Below are 18,651 nucleotides of genomic sequence, written 5' to 3' on the forward strand. Positions count from 1 at the left end.
TTCTGCAAGGGTATGTGTGTAAATGTGAGTGTGTGTGTGTGTGTGTGTGTAAAAAGAACACTACGTCAGAAGCTCTCCAGGGATTCTGCAATAGTTTGAGTGTGTGGTGTGTGTATTAAAAGGACACGATGTCAGAATCCTTCCAGAGATTCTGCAAGAGTGTGTGTATGTGTGTGTGCCTGTGTTAAAGACATGAATTCAAACCTACTCCGAAGATTCGGCATGGGTGGGATTGTGTGTGTATGTGTTTGTGTGTGTGTGTGTTTGTGTGTGCCGGAAAAGAACACGAATCAGAAAACATCGAGAGTTTCTGCAAGGGTATGTGTGTGTGCGTGTGTGTGTGTGTGTGTGTGTAAAAAGGACACGAAGTCAGAAGCCCTGCATATATTATGCAAGGATGTGTGTGTGTAAAAAGAATACTACGTCAGAAATCCTCCAGAGATTCTGCAAGAGTGTGAGTGTGTGGTGTGTGTGTTAAAAGGACACGGCGTCAGAAGCCTTCCAGAGATTGTGCAAGGGTGTGTGTATGTGTGTGCATTTGTATAAAAAGACAGGAAGTCAGAAGTCCTCTAGGGATTATGCAAAAATCTGAGTGTGTGTGTGTGTGTATGTGTGTATAAAAATGAAAAGAAGTCAGAAACTTCCTGAGATTATGCAACGGTGTGTGTGTGTGTGTGTGTGTGTAGTTAAAAAGGACACGATGTTAGAAGCCCTCCAGAGATTCTCCAAGGGTGTGCTTGTGTGTGGGTGTGTGTGTAAAAATGAACCGAACGAGAAGCCCACCAGAGATTCTTCAATGGTATCAGTGTGAGTGTGTATGTGCAAAAAGGACACGAAGTCAGAAACCCTCTAGATATTCTGTACTGGTATGGATTTGAGTGTTTGTGTGTTTGTGTGTGTGTGTGTGTAAAGACACAAATTCAAGCGATACAAACATTCTTTAGGGGTGTGTATGTGTGAGTGTGTAAAAAGGACAAGAAGTCATAAGCCCTCTAGAGATTTTTCAACGGTGAGTGCGGGGGAGAGATTTTAAAAAGAACAAAGGTCAGAAGTTGTCAATAGATTCTGCCATGTGTGTGTGTGTATGCCTTTGTGTCTAAAAAGGATACGAAATCAGAAGTCCTTCAGAGATTCTGCAAGGGTGTGTGTGTGTGGGTGTGTGTAAAAAGGACATGACATCAGAATCCCTCCAGAGATTCTGCAATGATGTGAATGTATGTGTATATTTTAAAAGGATTTGAAATCAGAAGCCCGGTAGAGATTTGGCAAGGGTGTGAGTGTGTGTGTGTGTGTGTGTGTAAAAAGGACACGACGTCAGGAGCCCTCCAGATGTTCTGCAAGGGTGTGTGTATGTGTGTGTGCGTGTGTAAAAGGACAAGAATTCAAACCCCCTCCAAAGATTCTACATGGGTGTGATTTTGTGTGTGCCTGTGTGTGTGTGTGTGGAAAAGGACACGAATCAGAAGACATCCAGAGCTTCTGCAAGGGTATGTGTGTGAATGTGAATGTGAGTGTGTGTGTGTTTGTAAAAAGGACACGAAGTCAGAAGACCTCCAGATGTTCTGCAAGGGTGTGTGTGTGTGTGGGGGTGGGTGGGTGTAAAAAGTGCACGACATCAGAATCCCTCCAGAGATTCTGCAATGGTGTGAATATATGTGTATATGTAAAAGGACTTGAAATCATAAGCCCTGTAGAGATTCGGCAAGGGTGTGAGTTTCTGTGTATGTGTGTGTGTGTGTGTAAAAAGTAGATTAATTCAGAAACCCTCCAGAGATTCGGCAAGGTTATGAGTGTGAGTGTGCGTGTGTGAGTGTGTGTGTGTAAAAAGGAGACAAAATCAGAAGTCCTGCAGAGAATCTGCAAGGATATGAGTGTGTGAGTGTCTAAGGAGGACATGAACAGAAGCCCTCCAGAGGTTATGCAAGGGTGTGTTTATGTGTGTGTGCGTGTGTAAAAACGACATGAATTCAAACCCACTCCAAAGATTCTACATGGGTGTGATTTTGTGTGTGTTTGTGTGTATGTGTGTGAGGAAAAAGAACACGAATCAGAAGACATCCAGAAGTTCTGCAAGGGCATGTGAGTGAATGTGAGTGTGTGGTATGTGTGTTAAAAGGACACGACGTCAGAAGCCTTCCAGAGATTATGCAAGGCTGCGTGTATGTGTGTGTATATGTGTAAAAGGACAGGAAGTCAGAAGCTCTCTAGGGATTCTGAAAATATCTGAGTGTGTGCTTGTGTGTGTATAAAAAGGACAAGAAGTCAGAAACTTCCAGAGATTCTGCAAAGGTGTGTGTGTGTGTGTGTGTGTGTAGGTAAAAAAGACACGATGATAGAAGCCCTCCATACATTCTCTAAGAGTGTGCTTGTGTGTGGGTGTGTATGTAAAAATGACCCGAACAAGAAGCCCACGAGAGATTCTTCAATGGTATCAGTGTGAGTGTGTATGTGTAAAACGGACACGAAGTCAGAAGCCCTCTAGAGATTCTGTAAGGGTATGAATTTGAGTGTTTGTGTGTGTGTAAAGACACGAATTCAAGCGATACAGAGCTTCTTTAGGGGTGTGTATGTGTGAATGTGTAAAAAGGACAAGAAGTCATAAGCCCTTTAGAGATTTTTCAACGGTGTGTGTGGGTGAGAGATTGTAAAAAGACCAAAGTTCAGAAGTTCTCCAGATGTTGTGCCAAGGTGTGTGTGTGTATGCCTGTGTGTCTAAAAACGACACGAAATCAGAAGTCCTCCAGAGATTCTGCAAGGGTGCATGCATGTGTGTATGTGTCTGTGTGAGTTTGTAAAAGGATATGAAGTCAGAAGCCCTCCAGATGTTACGTATAGGTGTGTATGTGTCAGTCTGTAAAAAGGACACGACATCAGAATCCCTCCTGAGATTCTGCAATGGTGTGAATGAATGTGTATATGAAAAAAGGACTTGAAATCAGAAGCCCTGTAGAGATTCAACAAGGGTGTGAGTGTGTGTCTGTGTGTGTGTGTGTGTGTAAAAAGGACACAAAGTCAGAAGCCCTCCAGATAGTCTGCAAGGGTGTGTGTGTGTGGGTGGTTGGGTGTAAAAAGTACACCACATCAGAATCCCTCCAGACTTTCTGCAATGGTGTGAATGTATGTGTATATGTAAAAAGGACTTGAAATCAGAAGTCCTGTAGAGATTCGCCAAGGGTGTGAGTGTCTGTGTGTGTGTGTGTGTTTAAAAAGGACATGAATTCAGAAGCCTTCCAGAGATTCGGCAAGGTTACGAGTGTGAGTGTGCGTGTGTGAGTGTGTGTGTGTAAAAATGAGACAAAGTCAGAAGTCCTGCAGAGAATCTGCAAGGGTTTGAGTGTGTGAGTGTCTCAGAAGGACACGAATAGAAGCCCTCCAGAAATTCTGCAAGGGTGTGTGTGTGTGTGTGCGTGTGTAAAAAGGACATGAATTCAAACCAACTCCAAAGATTCTGCATGGGTGTGATTGTGTGTGTGTGTGTGTTTGAGGAAAAAGGACACGAATCAGAAGACATCCAGAGCTTCTGCAAGGGTATGTGTGTGTGTGTGTGTGTGTGTGTGTAAAAAGGACACGAAGTCACAAGCCCTGCAGATATTATGCAAAGATATGAGTGTGTAAAAAGAACACTACGTCAGAAGCACTCCCAAGATTCTGCAAGAGTGTGAGTGTGTGGTGTGTGTGTTAAAAGACACGACATCATAAGCCTTCCAGAGATTGTGCAAGGGTGCGTGTATATGTGTAAAAAGACAGGAAGTCAGAAGCCGTCTAGGGTTTCTGCAATTATCTTAGTATGTGTGTGTGTGTGTGTGTGTGTGTATAAAAATGACAAGAAGTCAGAAACTTCCAGAGATTCTGCAAAGGTGTGTTTGTGTGTGTGTAGGTAAAAAGGACACGACGTTAGAAGCCCTCCAGAGATCATCCAAGGGTGTGCTTGTGTGTGCGTGTGTATGTAAAAATGACCCGAACGAGAAGCCCACCAGAGATTCTTCAATGGTATCATTGTGAGTGTGTATGTGTAAAAAGGACACGAAGTCAGAAGCCCTCTAGAGATTCTGTAAGGGTATGAATTTGAGTGTTTGTGTGTGTGTGTGTGTGTACAGACACGAATTCAAGCGATACAGAGACTCTTTAGGGGTGTGTATGTGTGAGTGTGTAAAAAGGACAAGAAGTCATAAGCCCTCTAGAGATTCTTCAAAGGTGTGTGCAGGTGAGATATTTTAAAAAGAACAAAGGTCAGAAGTTCTCCACAGGTTCTTTCAGGGTGTGTGTGTGTGTATGCCAGTATGATAAAAAGGACATGAAATCAGAAGTCCTCCAGAGATTCTGCAAGGGTGTGTGTGCGTGTGTAAAAAGGACATGAATTCAAACCCACTCCAAAGATGCTACATGGGTGTGATTGTGTGTGTGTGTGTGTGTGTGTGTGTGTGTGGAAAAAGGACACGAATCAGAAGACATCCAGAGCTTCTGCAAGGGTATATGTGTGAATGTGAGTGTGTGTGTGTGTGTGTGTGTACAAAGAAAACGAAATCAGAAGCCCTCTAGTTATTCTGCAAGGGTGTGCATGCGTGTGTGTGTGTGTAAAGACACGAATTCAAGCGATACAGAGATTCTTCAGGGGTGTGTATGTGTGAGTGTGTAAGAAGTACAAGAAGTCATAAACCCTCTAGAGATTCTTCAACGGTGTGTGCGGGTGAGAGATTTTATAAAGAACAAAGGTCAGAAGTTCTCAATAAGTTCTGCCAGGTGTGTGTGTGTATGCCTGTGTGTCTAAAAAGGTCACGAAATCAGAAGTCCTTCAGAGATTCTGCAAGGGTGTGTGTGTGAGGGTGTGTGTAAAAAGGACATGACATCAGATTCCTCCAGAGTTTCTGCAATGGTGTGAATGTATGTGTATATGTAAAAAGGACTTGAAATCAGACGCCCGGTAGAGATTAGGCAAGGGTGAGTGTGTGTGTGTGTGTGTGTGTGTGTGTGTGTCTGTGTGTAAAAAAAAACAAAATCAGAAGCCCTCTAGTTATTCTGCAAGGGTGTTTGTGTGTGTGTGTGTGTGTGTGTAAAGACACGAATTCAAGAGATACAGGGATTCTTTAGGGGTGTGTATGTGTGAGTGTGTGAAAAGGATAAGATGTCATAAGCCCTCTAGAGATTCTTCAACGGTGTGTGCGGGTGAGAGATTTTAAAAAGAACAAAGGTCAGAAGTTCTCAATAGGTTCTGCCAGGTGTGTGTGTGTGTATGCCTGTGTGTCTAAAAAGGACACAAAATCAGAAGTCCTTCAGAGATTCTGCAATGGTGTGTGTGTGAGGGTGTGTGTAAAATGGACATGACATCAGAATCCGCCAGAGTTTCTGCAATGGTGTGAATGTATGTGTATATGTAAAAAGGACTTGAAATCAGACGCCCGGTAGAGATTAGGCAAGGTTGTGAGTGTGTGTGTGTGTGTGTGTGTAAAAAGGACACGAAGTCAGAAGCCCTTCAGATGTTCTGCAAGGGTGTGTGTGTGTGGGTGGGTGGGTGTAAAAAGTACACATCAGAATCCTTCCAGATATACTGCAATGGTGTGAATGTATGTGTATATGTAAAAAGGACTTGAAATCAGAAGCCCCGTAGAGATTCGGCAGGGGTGTGGGTGTGTGTGTGCGTGTTAAAAAAGGACATGAATTCAGAAGCCCTCCAGAGATTCGGCAAGGTTATGAGTGTGAGTGTGCGTGTGTGAGTATGTGTGTGTAAAAAGGACACGAAGTCAGAATCCCTCTAGAGATTCTGAAAGGGTATGATTTTGAGAGTGTGTGTGTGTGTGTGTGTGTGTGTGTAAAAAGGACATGAAGTCAGAAGCCCTCCTGATGTTCTGCAAGGGTGTGTGTGTGGGGGGGGTGGGGGGGTGTAAAAAGTACACGACATCAGAATCCCTCCAGAGATTTTGCAATGGTGTGAATGTATGTGTATATGTAAAAAGGACTTGAAATCAGAAGCCCTGTAGAGATTCATGAAGGGTGTGAGTGTTTGTCTGTTTGTGTGTGTGTGTGTGTGTGTAAAAAGGACACGAAGTCAGAAGCCCTCCATATGTTCTACAAAGGTGTGTGTGTTTGGGTGTAAAAAGTACACAACATCAGATTTCCTCCAGAGATTCTGCAATGGTGTGAATGTATGTGTATATGTAAAAAGGACTTGAAATCAGAAGCCCTGTAGAGATTCATGAAGGGTGTGAGTGTTTGTCTGTTTGTGTGTGTGTGTGTGTGTGTAAAAAGGACACGAAGTCAGAAGCCCTCCATATGTTCTACAAAGGTGTGTGTGTTTGGGTGTAAAAAGTACACAACATCAGATTTCCTCCAGAGATTCTGCAATGGTGTGAATGTATGTGTATATGTAAAAAGGACTTGAAATCAGACGCCCGGTAGAGATTAGGCAAGGGTGTGAGTGTGTGTGTGTGTGTGTGTGTGTGTGTAAAAAGGACACGAAGTCAGAAGCCCTTCAGATGTTCTGCAAGGGTGTGTGTGTGTGGGTGGGTGGGTGTAAAAAGTACACGACATCAGAATCCTTCCAGATATTCTGCAATGGTGTGAATGTATGTGTATATGTAAAGAGGACTTGAAATCAGAAGCCCTGTAGAGATTCGGCAGGGGTGTGATGTGTGTGTGCGTGTTTAAAAAGGACATGAATTCAGAAGCCCTCCAGAGATTCGGCAAGGTTATGAGTGTGAGTGTGCGTGTGTGAGTATGTGTGGGTAAAAAGGACACGAACTCAGATTCCCTCTAGAGATTCTGAAAGTGTATGATTTTGAGAGTGTGTGTGTGTTTGTGTGTGTAAAAAGGACAAGAAGTCAGAAGCCCGCCAGATGTTCTGCAAGGGTGTGTGTGTGTGTGTGTGTGGGTGTAAAAAGTACACGACATCAGAATCCCTCCAGAGATTCTGCAATGGTGTGAATGTATGTGTATATGTAAAAAGGACTTGAAATCAGAAGCCCTGTAGAGATTCAACAAGGGTGTGAGTGTTTGTCTGTGTGTGTGTGTGTGTGTGTGTGTGTAAAAAGGACACGAAGTCAGAAGCCCTCCGGATGTTCTGCAAAGGTGTGTGTGTTTGGGTGTAAAAAGTACACAACATCAGAATTCCTCCAGAGATTCTGCAATGGTGTGAATGTATGTGTATATGTAAAAAGGACTTGAAATCAGAATCTCTGTAGAGATTCGGCAAGGGTGTGAGCCTGTGTGTCTGTGTGTGTAAAAAGGACATGAATTCAGAAGCCCTCCAGAGATTCGGCAAAGTTGAGTGTGAGTGTGCGTGTGTGAGTGTGTGTGTGTGTGTGTAAAAATGATACAAAGTAAGAAGTCCTGCAGAGAACCTGCAAGGGTATGAGTGTGTGTGTCTCAGAAGGACACAAACAGAAGCCCTCCAAAGATTCTGCAAGGGTGTGTGTGTGTGCGTGTACGTGTGTAAAAAAGACATGAATTCAAAATCACTCCAAAGATTCTGCATGGGTGTGATTTTGTGTGTGTGTGCGTGTGTGTTTGTGGAAAAAGGACATGAATCGGAAGACATCCAGAGCTTCAGCAAGGGTATGTGTGTGAATGTGATTGAGTGTGTGTGTGTAAAAAGGACACGAAGTCAGAAGCCCTGCAGATATTATGCAAGGATATGTGTGTGTAAAAAGAACACTACGTCAGAAGCCTTCCAGAGATTCTGCAAGAGTGTGAGTGTGTGGTGTGTATGTTAAAAGGACAGGACTTCAGAAGCCTTCCAGAGATTCTGCAAGGGTGTTTGTATGTGTGTGTTCGTGTATAAAAAGGACATGAATTCAAACCCAGTCGACAGATTCTACATGGCTGTGATTGTGTGTGTGTGTGTGTGTGTGTGTGTGTGGAAAAAGGACACGTTTCAGAAGACATGCAGAGCTTCTACAAGGGTATGTGTGTGAATGTGAGTGTGTGTGTGTGTAAAAAGGACACGAAGTCAGAAACCCTATAGAGATTCTGAAAGGGTATGAATTTGAGAGAGAGAGTGTGTGTGTGTGTGTGTATGTGTAAAAAGGACACGAAGTCAGAATACCTCCAGATGTTCTGCAAGGGTGTGTGTGTGTTGGGTGGTTGTAAAAAGTACACGACATCAGAATCCCTCCGGAGATTCTGCAATGGGTGTGAATGTATGTGTATATGTAAAAAGGACTAGAAATCAGAAGCCCTGTAGAGATTTGGCAAGGGTGTGAGTGTGTGTGTGTGTGTGTGTGTAAAAAGTACATGGATTCAGAAGCCCTCCAGAGATTCGGCAAGGTTATGAGTGTGAGTGTGCGAGTGTGAGTGTGTGTGTGTAAAAATGACACGAAGTCAGAAGTCCTGCAGAGAACCTGCAAGGGTATGAGGGTGTGAGTATCTAAGAAGTACACGAACACAAGTCCTCCAGAGATTCTGCAAGGGTGTGTGTATGTGTGTGTGCGTGTGTAAAAAGTATATGAATTCAAACCCACTCCAAAGATTCTGTATGGGTGCGATTGTGTGTGTGTGTGTGTGTGTGTGTGTGGAAAAAGGACACGAATCAGAAGACATACAGAGCTTCTGCAAGGGCATGTGCGTGAGTGTGAGTGTGTGTGTGTGTGTATAAAGGACACGAAGTCATAAGCCCTGCAGATATTATGCAAGGATGTGTATGTGTAAAAAGAACACTACGTCAGAAGCCTTCCAGAGATTCTGCAAGAGTGTGAGTGTGTGGTGTGTATGTTAAAAGGACAGGACTTCAGAAGCCTTCCAGAGATTCTGCAAGGGTGTGTGTATGTGTGTGTGCGTGTATAAAAAGGACATGAATTCAAAACCACTCCAAAGATTCTACATGGCTGTGATTGTGTGTGTGTGTGTGGAAAAAGGACACGTTTCAGAAGACATGCAGAGCTTCTGCAAAGGTATGTGTGTGAATCTGAGTGTGTGTGTGTGTGTGTGTAAAAAGGACACGAAGTCAGAAACCCTCTGGAGATTCTGAAAGGGTATGAATTTGAGAGAGAGAGAGAGAGAGTGTGTGTGTGTGTGTGTGTGTATGTGTAAAAAGGACACGAAGTCAGAATCCCTCCAGATGTTCTGCAAGGGTGTGTGTGTGTGTTGGGTGGGTATAAAAAGTACACGACATCCGAATCCCTCTGGAGATTCTGCAATGGGTGTGAATATATGTGTATATGTCAAAAGGACTTGAATCAGAAGCCCTGTAGTGATTTGGCAAGGGTGTGAGTGTGTGTGTGTGTGTGTGTGTAAAAAGGACATGGATTCAGAAGCCCTCCAGAGATTCGGCAAGGTTTTGAGTGTGAGTGGGCGAGTGTGAGTGTGTGTGTGTAAAAATGAGACGAAGTCTGAAGTCCTGCAGAGAACCTGCAAGGGTATGAGGGTGTGAGTGTCTAAGAAGTACACGAACAGAAGTCCTCCAGAGATTCTGCAAGGGTGTGTGTATGTGTGTGTGCGTGTGTAAAAATGTCATGAATTCAAACCCACTCCAAAGATTCTGCATGGGTGTGATTGTGTGTGTGTGTGTGTGTGTGTGTGTGGAAAAAGGACACGAAGTCAAAAGCCCTGCAGATATTATGCAAGGATGTGTGTGTGTAAAAAGAACACTACGTCGGAAGCCCTCCAGAGATTCTGCAAGTGTGTGAGTGTGTGGTGTGTGTGTTTAAGGGCACGACGTCAGAAGCCTTCCAGAGATTGTGCAAGGGTGCGTGTATGTGTGTGTATGTGTGTAAAAAGACAGGTAGTCAGAAGAACCTCTAGGGATTCTGCAAAGTTCTGTGTGTGTGTGTGTGTGTATAAAAATGACAAGAAGTCAGAAACCTCTAGAGATTCTGCAAAGGTATGTGTGTGTGTAGGTAAAAAGACCACGAATTTAGAAGCCCTCCAGAAATTCTCCAAGGGTGTGCTGGTGTGTGGGTGTGTATGTAAAAATGACACAAACGAGTAGCCCACCAGAGATTCTTCAATGGTATCAGTGTGAGTGTGTATGTGTAAAAAGGACACGAAGTCAGAAGCCCTCCACAGATTTTGTAAGGGTATGAATTTGAGTGTTTGTGTTTGTTTGTGTGTGTAAAGACACGAATTCAAGCGATACAGAGATTCTTTAGGGGTGTGTATTTTTGAGTGTGTAAAAAGGACAAAAAGTCATAAGCCCTATAGAGATTCTTCAACGGTGTGTGCGGGTGAGAGATTTTAAAAAGAACAAAGGTCAGAAGTTCTCTAGAGGTTCTGCGAGGGTGTGTGTGTGTATGCCAGAGTGTTAAAAAGGACACGAAATCAGAAGTCCTCCAGAGATTCTGCAAAGTTGTGTGTATGTGTGTGTGTGCGTGTGTAAAAATGACATGAATTCAAACCCACTCCAAAGGTGCTAAATGGGTGTGATTGTGTGTGTGTGTGTGTGTGTGTGTGTATGGAAAAAGGACATGAATCAGAAGACATCCAGAGCTTCTGCAAGGATATGTGTGTGAATGTGTGTGTGTGTGTGTGTAAAAAGGACACGAAGTCAGAAGCCCTCTAGAGATTCTGAAAGTGTATGAATATGAGAGTGTGTGTGTGTGTGTGTGTGTTTGTGTGTGTAAAAAGAAAACCAAATCAGAAGCCTCTAGTTATTCTGCAAGGGTGTGTACATGTGTGTTTTTGTGTGTAAAGACAAGAATTCAAGTGATACAGATATTCTTTAGGGGTGTGTATGTGTGAGTGTGTAAAAAGGACAAGAAGTCATAAGCCCTCTAGAGATTCTTCAACGGTGTGTGCGGGTGAGAGATTTTAAAAAGAACAAAGGTCAGAAGTTCTCCAGAGGTTCTGCCAGGGTGTGTGCGTATGCATGTTTGTCTAAAAAGGACACAAAATCAGAAGTACTCCAGAGGTTCTGGAAGGGTGTGTGTATGTGTGTGTGCGTGTGTAAAAATGACATGAATTCAAATCCACTCCAAAGATTCTGCATGGGGGTGATTGTGGGTGCGTGTGTGTGTCTGTGTAAAAAGTACACGAAGTCAGAATCCCTGCAGATATTATGCAAGGACATGTGTGTGTAAAAAAACACTACGTCAGAAGCCCTCCAGTGATTCTGCAAGAGTGTGAGTGTGTGGTGTGTGTGTTATAAGGACACGACGTCAGAAGCCTTCCAGAGATTCTGCAAGGGTGTGTGTATGTGTGTGTGCGTGTGTAAAAAGGACATGAATTCAAACCCAGTCCAAAGATTCTACATGGGTGTGATTGTGTGTGTGTGTGTGTGTGTGTGGAGAAAGACATGAATCAGAAGACATCCAGAGCTTCTGCAAGGGTATGTGTGTGAAGGTGAGTGTGTGTGTGTGGGTGTGTAAAAAGGACACGAAATCAGAAGCCCTCTAGATATTCTGAAAGGGTATGAATTAAAGTGTGTGTGTGTGTGTGTGTGTGTGTGTGTTTAAAAAGGACACAAGTCAGAAGCGCTCCAGATGTTCTGCAAGGGGTGTGTGTCTGTTGGGTGGGTGTAAAAAGTACACGACATCAGAATCCCTCCGGAGATTCTGCAATGGTGTGAATGTATGTGTATATATAAAAAGGATTTGAAATCAGAAGCCCTGTAGAGATATGGCATGGGTGTGAGTGTGTGTGTGTGTGTGTGTGTGTAAAAAGGACATGAATTCAGAAGCCCTCCAGAGGTTCGGTAAGGTTATGAGTGTGAGTGTGCGAATGTGAGTGTGTGTGTAAAAATGAGACGAAGTCAGGAGTCCTGCAGAGAACCTGCAAGGGTATGAGTGTGTGAGTGTCTAAGAAGGACACGAACGGAAGTCCTCCAGAGATTCTGGAAGGGTGTGTGTATGTGTGTGTGCGTGTGTAAAAAGAACATGAATTAAAACCCATTCCAAAGATTCTGCATGGATGTGATTGTGTGTGTGTGTGTTTGTGGGAAATGGACACGAATCAGAAGACATCCAGAGCTTCTGCAAGGGTATGTGTGTGAATGTGAGTGTGTGTGTGTGTGTGTGTGTAAAAAGAAAACGAAGTCAGAACCCCTGCCGATATTATGCAAGGATATGTGTGTGTAAAAAGAACACTACGTCAGAAGCCCTCCAGAGATTCTGCAATGGAATGAGTTTGAGTGTTTGTGTGTGTGTGTGTGTGTGTGTGTGTGTAAAAAGAAATCAAAATCAGAAGCCCTCTAGTTATTGTTCAAGGGTGTATGTGTGTGTGTGTTTGCGTAAAGACACGAATTCAAGCGATACAGAGATTCTTTAGGGGTGTGTATGTGTGAGTGTGTAAAAAGGACAAGAAGTCATAAGCCCTCTAGTGATTCTTCAACGGTGTTTGCGGGTGAGAGATTTTAAAAAGAACAACGTTCAGAAGTTCTCTAGAGGTTCTGCCAGGGTGTGTGTGTGTATGCCAGAGTGCCAAAAAAGGACACGAAATCAGAAGTCCTCCAGAGATTTTGCAAAGGTGTGTGTATGTGTGTGTGCGTGTGTAAAAAGGACATGAATTCAAACCCACTCCAAAGGTTCTACATGTGTGTGATTGTGTATGTGTGTGTGTGTCTGTGTGTGTGTGTATGGAAAAAGGACACGAATCAGAAGACATCCAGAGCTTCTGCAAGGGTATGTGTGCCAATGTGAGTGTGTGTGTGTTTGTGTGTAAAAAAAACACGAAGTCAGAAGCCCTCTAGAGATTCTGAAAGTGTATGAATTTGAGAGTGTGTGAGTGTGTGTATGTGTGTGTAAAAAGAAAACAAAATCAGAAGCCCTCTAGTTATTCTGCAAGTGTGTGCGTGTGTGTGTGTTTGTGTGTAAAGACACGAATTCAAGTGATACAGATATTCTTTAGGGGTGTGTATGTGTCAGTGTGTAAAATGGACAAGAAGTCATAAGTCCTCTAGAGATTCTACAACGGTGTGTGCGGGGGAGAGATTTTAAAAAGAATAAAGGTCAGTAGTTCTCCAGAGGTTCTGCAAGGGTGTGTGTATGTGTGTGTGCGTGTGTAAAAAGGACATGAATTCAAACCCACTCCAAAGATTCTACATGGGTGTGATTGTGTATGTGTGTGTGTGTAGAAAAAGGACACGAATCGGAAGACATCCAGAGCTTCTCTAAGGGTATGTGTTTGAATGTGAGTGTGTGTGTGGGTGTGTAAAAAGGACACGAAGTCAGAAGCCCTGCATATATAATGCAAGGATGTGTGTGTGGAAAAAGAACACTACGTCAGATGACCTCCAGGGATTGTGCAAGAGTGTGAGTGTGTTGTGTGTGTTAAAAGGACACGACGTCAGAAGCCTTCCAGAGATTGTGCAAGTGTGCGTGTATGTGTGTAATAAGGCAAGAAGTCAGAAGCCCTCTAGGTATTCTGTAAAGATCTGCGTGTGTGTGTGTGTGTGTGTGTGTGTGTATAAAAAGGACAAGAAGTCTGAAACCTCCAGAGATTCTGCAAAGGTGTGTGTGTGTGTGTGTGTAGGTAAAAAGGACACGATGTTAGAAGCCCTCCAGAGATTCTCCAAGGGTGTGCTTGTGTGTGGGTGTGTATGTGAAAATGACAAGAACGAGAAGCCCACCAGAGATTCTTCAATGGTATCAGTGTGTGTGTATGTGTAAAAAGGACACGAAGTCAGAAACACTCTAGAGATTCTGCAATGGAATGAGTTTGAGTGTTTGTGTGTGTGTGTAAAAAGAAAGCAAATCAGAAGCCCTCTAGTTATTGTGCAAGGGTGTGTGTGTGTGTGTGTGTGTGTGTAAAGACACGTATTCAAGAGATTCTTTAGGGGTGTGTATGTGTGAGTTTGTAAAAAGGACAAGAAGTCATAAGCCCTATAGAGATTCTTCAACGGTGTGTGTGGGTGAGAGATTTTAAAAAGAACAAAGGGGAGAAGTTCTCCAGAGGTTCTGCCAGGGTGTGTGTGTGTGTATGCCTGTGTGTCTAAAACGACACAAAATCAGAAGTCCTCCAGAGATTCTGCAAGGTTGTGTGTATGTGTTTGTGCGTGTGTAAAAAGGACATGAATTCAAACCCACTCCAAAGATTCTACATGGGTGTCATTGTGTGTCTGTGTGTGTGTGTGGAAAAAGAACACGAATCAGAAGACATCCAGAGCTTCTGCAAGGGTATGTGTTTGAATGTGAGTGTGTGTGTGAGTGTGTAAAAAGGACACTAAGTCAGAAGCCCTGCAGATATTATGCAAGGATGTGTGTGTGTAAAAAGACCACTACGTCGGAAGCCCTCCAGAGATTCTGCAAGAGTGTGAGTGTGTTGTGTGTGTTAAAAGGACACGACGTCAGAAGCATTCCAGAGATTGTGCAAGGGTGCGTGTATGTGTGTGTATGTGTGTAAAAAGACAGGTAGTCAGAAGAACCTCTAGTGATTCTGCAAAGATCTGAGTGTGTGTGTGTGTGTGTGTGTGTGTATAAAAAGGACAAGAAGTCAGAAACCTCCAGAGATTCTGCAAAGGTGTGTGTGTAGGTAAAAAGGACACGACGATAGAAGCCCTCAAGAGATTCTCCAAAGGTGTGCTTGTGTGTGGGTGTGTATGTAAAAATGACAAGAAAGAGAAGCCCACCAGAGATTCTTCAATGGTATCAGTGTGAGTGTGTATGTGTAAAAAGGACACGAAGTCAGAAACGCTCTAGAGATTCTGCAATGGAATGAGTTTGAGTGTTTGTGTGTGTGTGTGTAAAAAGAAAACTAAATCAGAAGCCTTCTAGTTATTGTGCAAGTGTGTGTGTGTGTTTTTGTGTAAAGACACGTATTCAAGAGATTCTTTAGGGGTGTGTATGGGTGAGTTTGTAAAAAGGACAAGAAGTCATAAGCCCTATAGAGATTCTTCAACGGTGTGTGTGGGTGAGAGATTTTAAAAAGAACAAAGGGAAGAAGTTCTCCAGAGGTTCTGTCAGGGTGTGTGTATGTGTGTGTGCGTGTGTAAAAAGGACACGAATTCAAACCCACTCCAAAGATTCTGTATGGGGGTGATTTTGTGTACGTGTGTGTGTATGTGTGTAAATAGTACACGAAGTCAGAATCCCTGCAGATATTATGCAATGATATGTGTGTGTAAAAGAACACTACGTCAGAAGCCCTCCAGAAATTCTTCAAGAGTGTGAGTGTGTGGTGTGTGTGTTAAAAGGACACAACGTCAGAAGCCTTCCAGAGATTCTGCAAGGTTGCGTGTATGTGTGTGTGCGTGTGTAAAAAGGACATGAATTAAAACCCAGTCCAAAGATTCTACATGGGTGTGATTGTGTGTGTGTGCGTGTGTGTGTGTTTGTGTGTGTGGAAAAAGACATGAATCAGAAAACATCCAGAGCTTCTGCAAGGGTTTGTGTGTGAAGGTGAGTGTGTGTGTGTGTGTAAAAAGGACACAAAATCAGAAGCCCTCTAGAGATTCAGAAAGGGTATGAATTAGAATGTGTGTGTGTGTGTGTGCTTAAAAAGGATAAGAAGTCAGAAGCGCTCCAGATGTTCTGCAAGGGTGTGTGTGTGTGTTGGGTGGGTGTAAAAAGTACACGACATCAGAATTCCACCGGAGATTCTGTAATGATGTGAATGTATGTGTATATGTAAAAAGGACATGAATTCAGAAGCCCTCCAGAGATTCGGCAAGGTTATGACTGTGAGTGTGCGTGTGTGAGTGTGCGTGTGTAAAAATGAGACAAAGTAAGAAGTCCTGCAGAGAACCTCCAAGGGTATGAGTGTGTAAGTGTCTAAGAAGGACACGAACAGAAGTCCTCCAGAGATTCTGCAAGGGTGTGAGTATGTGTGTGTGTGTGTGTAAAAAGGACATGAATTCAAACCCACTACAAAGATTCTGCATGGGTGTGATAGTGTATGTGTGTGTGTTTGTGGAAAAAGGACACGAATCAGAAGACATCCAGAGCTTCTGCAAGGGTATGTGTGTGAATGTGAGTGTGTGTTTGTGGAAAAAGGACACGAAGTCAGAAGCCCTGCAGATATTATGCAAGGATATGTGTGTGTAAAAAGAACACTACCTCAGAAGCCCTACAGAGATTCTGAAAGTGTGTGAATGTGTGGTGTGTATGTTAAAGGACAGGACTTCAGAAGCCTTCCAGAGATTCTGCAAGGGTGTGTGTATGTGTGTGTGCGTGTGTAAAAAGGACATGAATTCAAACCCACTCCAAAGGTTCTACATGTGTGTGATTGTGTATGTGTGTGTGTGTCTGTGTGTGTGTGTATGGAAAAATGACACGAATCAGAAAACATCCAGAGCTTCTGCAAGGGTATGTGTGCCAATGTGAGTGTGTGTGTGTTTGTGTGTAAAAAAAACACGAAGTCAGAAGCCCTCTAGAGATTCTGAAAGTGTATGAATTTGAGAGTGTGTGAGTGTGTGTATGTGTGTGTAAAAAGAAAACAAAATCAGAAGCCCTCTAGTTATTCTGCAAGTGTGTGCGTGTGTGTGTGTTTGTGTGTAAAGACACGAATTCAAGTGATACAGATAATCTTTAGGGGTGTGTATGTGTCAGTTGTAAAATGGACAAGAAGTCATAAGTCCTCTAGAGATTCTACAACGGTGTGTGCGGGGGAGAGATTTTAAAAAGAATAAAGGTCAGTAGTTCTCCAGAGGTTCTGCAAGGGTGTGTGTATGTGTGTGTGCGTGTGTAAAAAGGACATGAATTCAAACCCACTCCAAAGATTCTACATGGGTGTGATTGTGTATGTGTGTGTGTGTAGAAAAAGGACACGAATCGGAAGACATCCAGAGCTTCTCTAAGGGTATGTGTTTGAATGTGAGTGTGTGTGTGGGTGTGTAAAAAGGACACGAAGTCAGAAGCCCTGCATATATAATGCAAGGATGTGTGTGTGGAAAAAGAACACTACGTCAGATGACCTCCAGGGATTGTGCAAGAGTGTGAGTGTGTTGTGTGTGTTAAAAGGACACGACGTCAGAAGCCTTCCAGAGATTGTGCAAGTGTGCGTGTATGTGTGTAATAAGGCAAGAAGTCAGAAGCCCTCTAGGTATTCTGTAAAGATCTGCGTGTGTGTGTGTGTGTATAAAAAGGACAAGAAGTCTGAAACCTCCAGAGATTCTGCAAAGGTGTGTGTGTGTGTGTGTAGGTAAAAAGGACACGATGTTAGAAGCCCTCCAGAGATTCTCCAAGGGTGTGCTTGTGTGTGGGTGTGTATGTGAAAATGACAAGAACGAGAAGCCCACCAGAGATTCTTCAATGGTATCAGTGTGTGTGTATGTGTAAAAAGGACACGAAGTCAGAAACACTCTAGAGATTCTGCAATGGAATGAGTTTGAGTGTTTGTGTGTGTGTGTAAAAAGAAAGCAAATCAGAAGCCCTCTAGTTATTGTGCAAGGGTGTGTGTGTGTGTGTGTGTGTGTGTGTAAAGACACGTATTCAAGAGATTCTTTAGGGGTGTGTATGTGTGAGTTTGTAAAAAGGACAAGAAGTCATAAGCCCTATAGAGATTCTTCAACGGTGTGTGTGGGTGAGAGATTTTAAAAAGAACAAAGGGGAGAAGTTCTCCAGAGGTTCTGCCAGGGTGTGTGTGTGTGTATGCCTGTGTGTCTAAAACGACACAAAATCAGAAGTCCTCCAGAGATTCTGCAAGGTTGTGTGTATGTGTTTGTGCGTGTGTAAAAAGGACATGAATTCAAACCCACTCCAAAGATTCTACATGGGTGTCATTGTGTGTCTGTGTGTGTGTGTGGAAAAAGAACACGAATCAGAAGACATCCAGAGCTTCTGCAAGGGTATGTGTTTGAATGTGAGTGTGTGTGTGAGGGTGTAAAAAGGACACTAAGTCAGAAACCCTGCAGATATTATGCAAGGATGTGTGTGTGTAAAAAGACCACTACGTCGGAAGCCCTCCAGAGATTCTGCAAGAGTGTGAGTGTGTTGTGTGTGTTAAAAGGACACGACGTCAGAAGCATTCCAGAGATTGTGCAAGGGTGCGTGTATGTGTGTGTATGTGTGTAAAAAGACAGGTAGTCAGAAGAACCTCTAGTGATTCTGCAAAGATCTGAGTGTGTGTGTGTGTGTGTGTGTGTGTATAAAAAGGACAAGAAGTCAGAAACCTCCAGAGATTCTGCAAAGGTGTGTGTGTAGGTAAAAAGGACACGACGATAGAAGCCCTCAAGAGATTCTCCAAAGGTGTGCTTATGTGTAGGTGTGTATGTAAAAATGACAAGAAAGAGAAGCCCACCAGAGATTCTTCAATGGTATCAGTGTGAGTGTGTATGTGTAAAAAGGACACGAAGTCAGAAACGCTCTAGAGATTCTGCAATGGAATGAGTTTGAGTGTTTGTGTGTGTGTGTGTAAAAAGAAAACTAAATCAGAAGCCTTCTAGTTATTGTGCAAGTGTGTGTGTGTGTTTTTGTGTAAAGACACGTATTCAAGAGATTCTTTAGGGGTGTGTATGGGTGAGTTTGTAAAAAGGACAAGAAGTCATAAGCCCTATAGAGATTCTTCAACGGTGTGTGTGGGTGAGAGATTTTAAAAAGAACAAAGGGGAGAAGTTCTCCAGAGGTTCTGTCAGGGTGTGTGTATGTGTGTGTGCGTGTGTAAAAAGGACACGAATTCAAACCCACTCCAAAGATTCTGTATGGGGGTGATTTTGTGTACGTGTGTGTGTATGTGTGTAAATAGTACACGAAGTCAGAATCCCTGCAGATATTATGCAATGATATGTGTGTGTAAAAGAACACTACGTCAGAAGCCCTCCAGAGATTCTTCAAGAGTGTGAGTGTGTGTTGT

This window comes from Tenrec ecaudatus, chromosome 2 (genome assembly GCF_050624435.1).
Source record: "Tenrec ecaudatus isolate mTenEca1 chromosome 2, mTenEca1.hap1, whole genome shotgun sequence".
Lineage (NCBI taxonomy): Eukaryota > Metazoa > Chordata > Mammalia > Afrosoricida > Tenrecidae > Tenrec > Tenrec ecaudatus.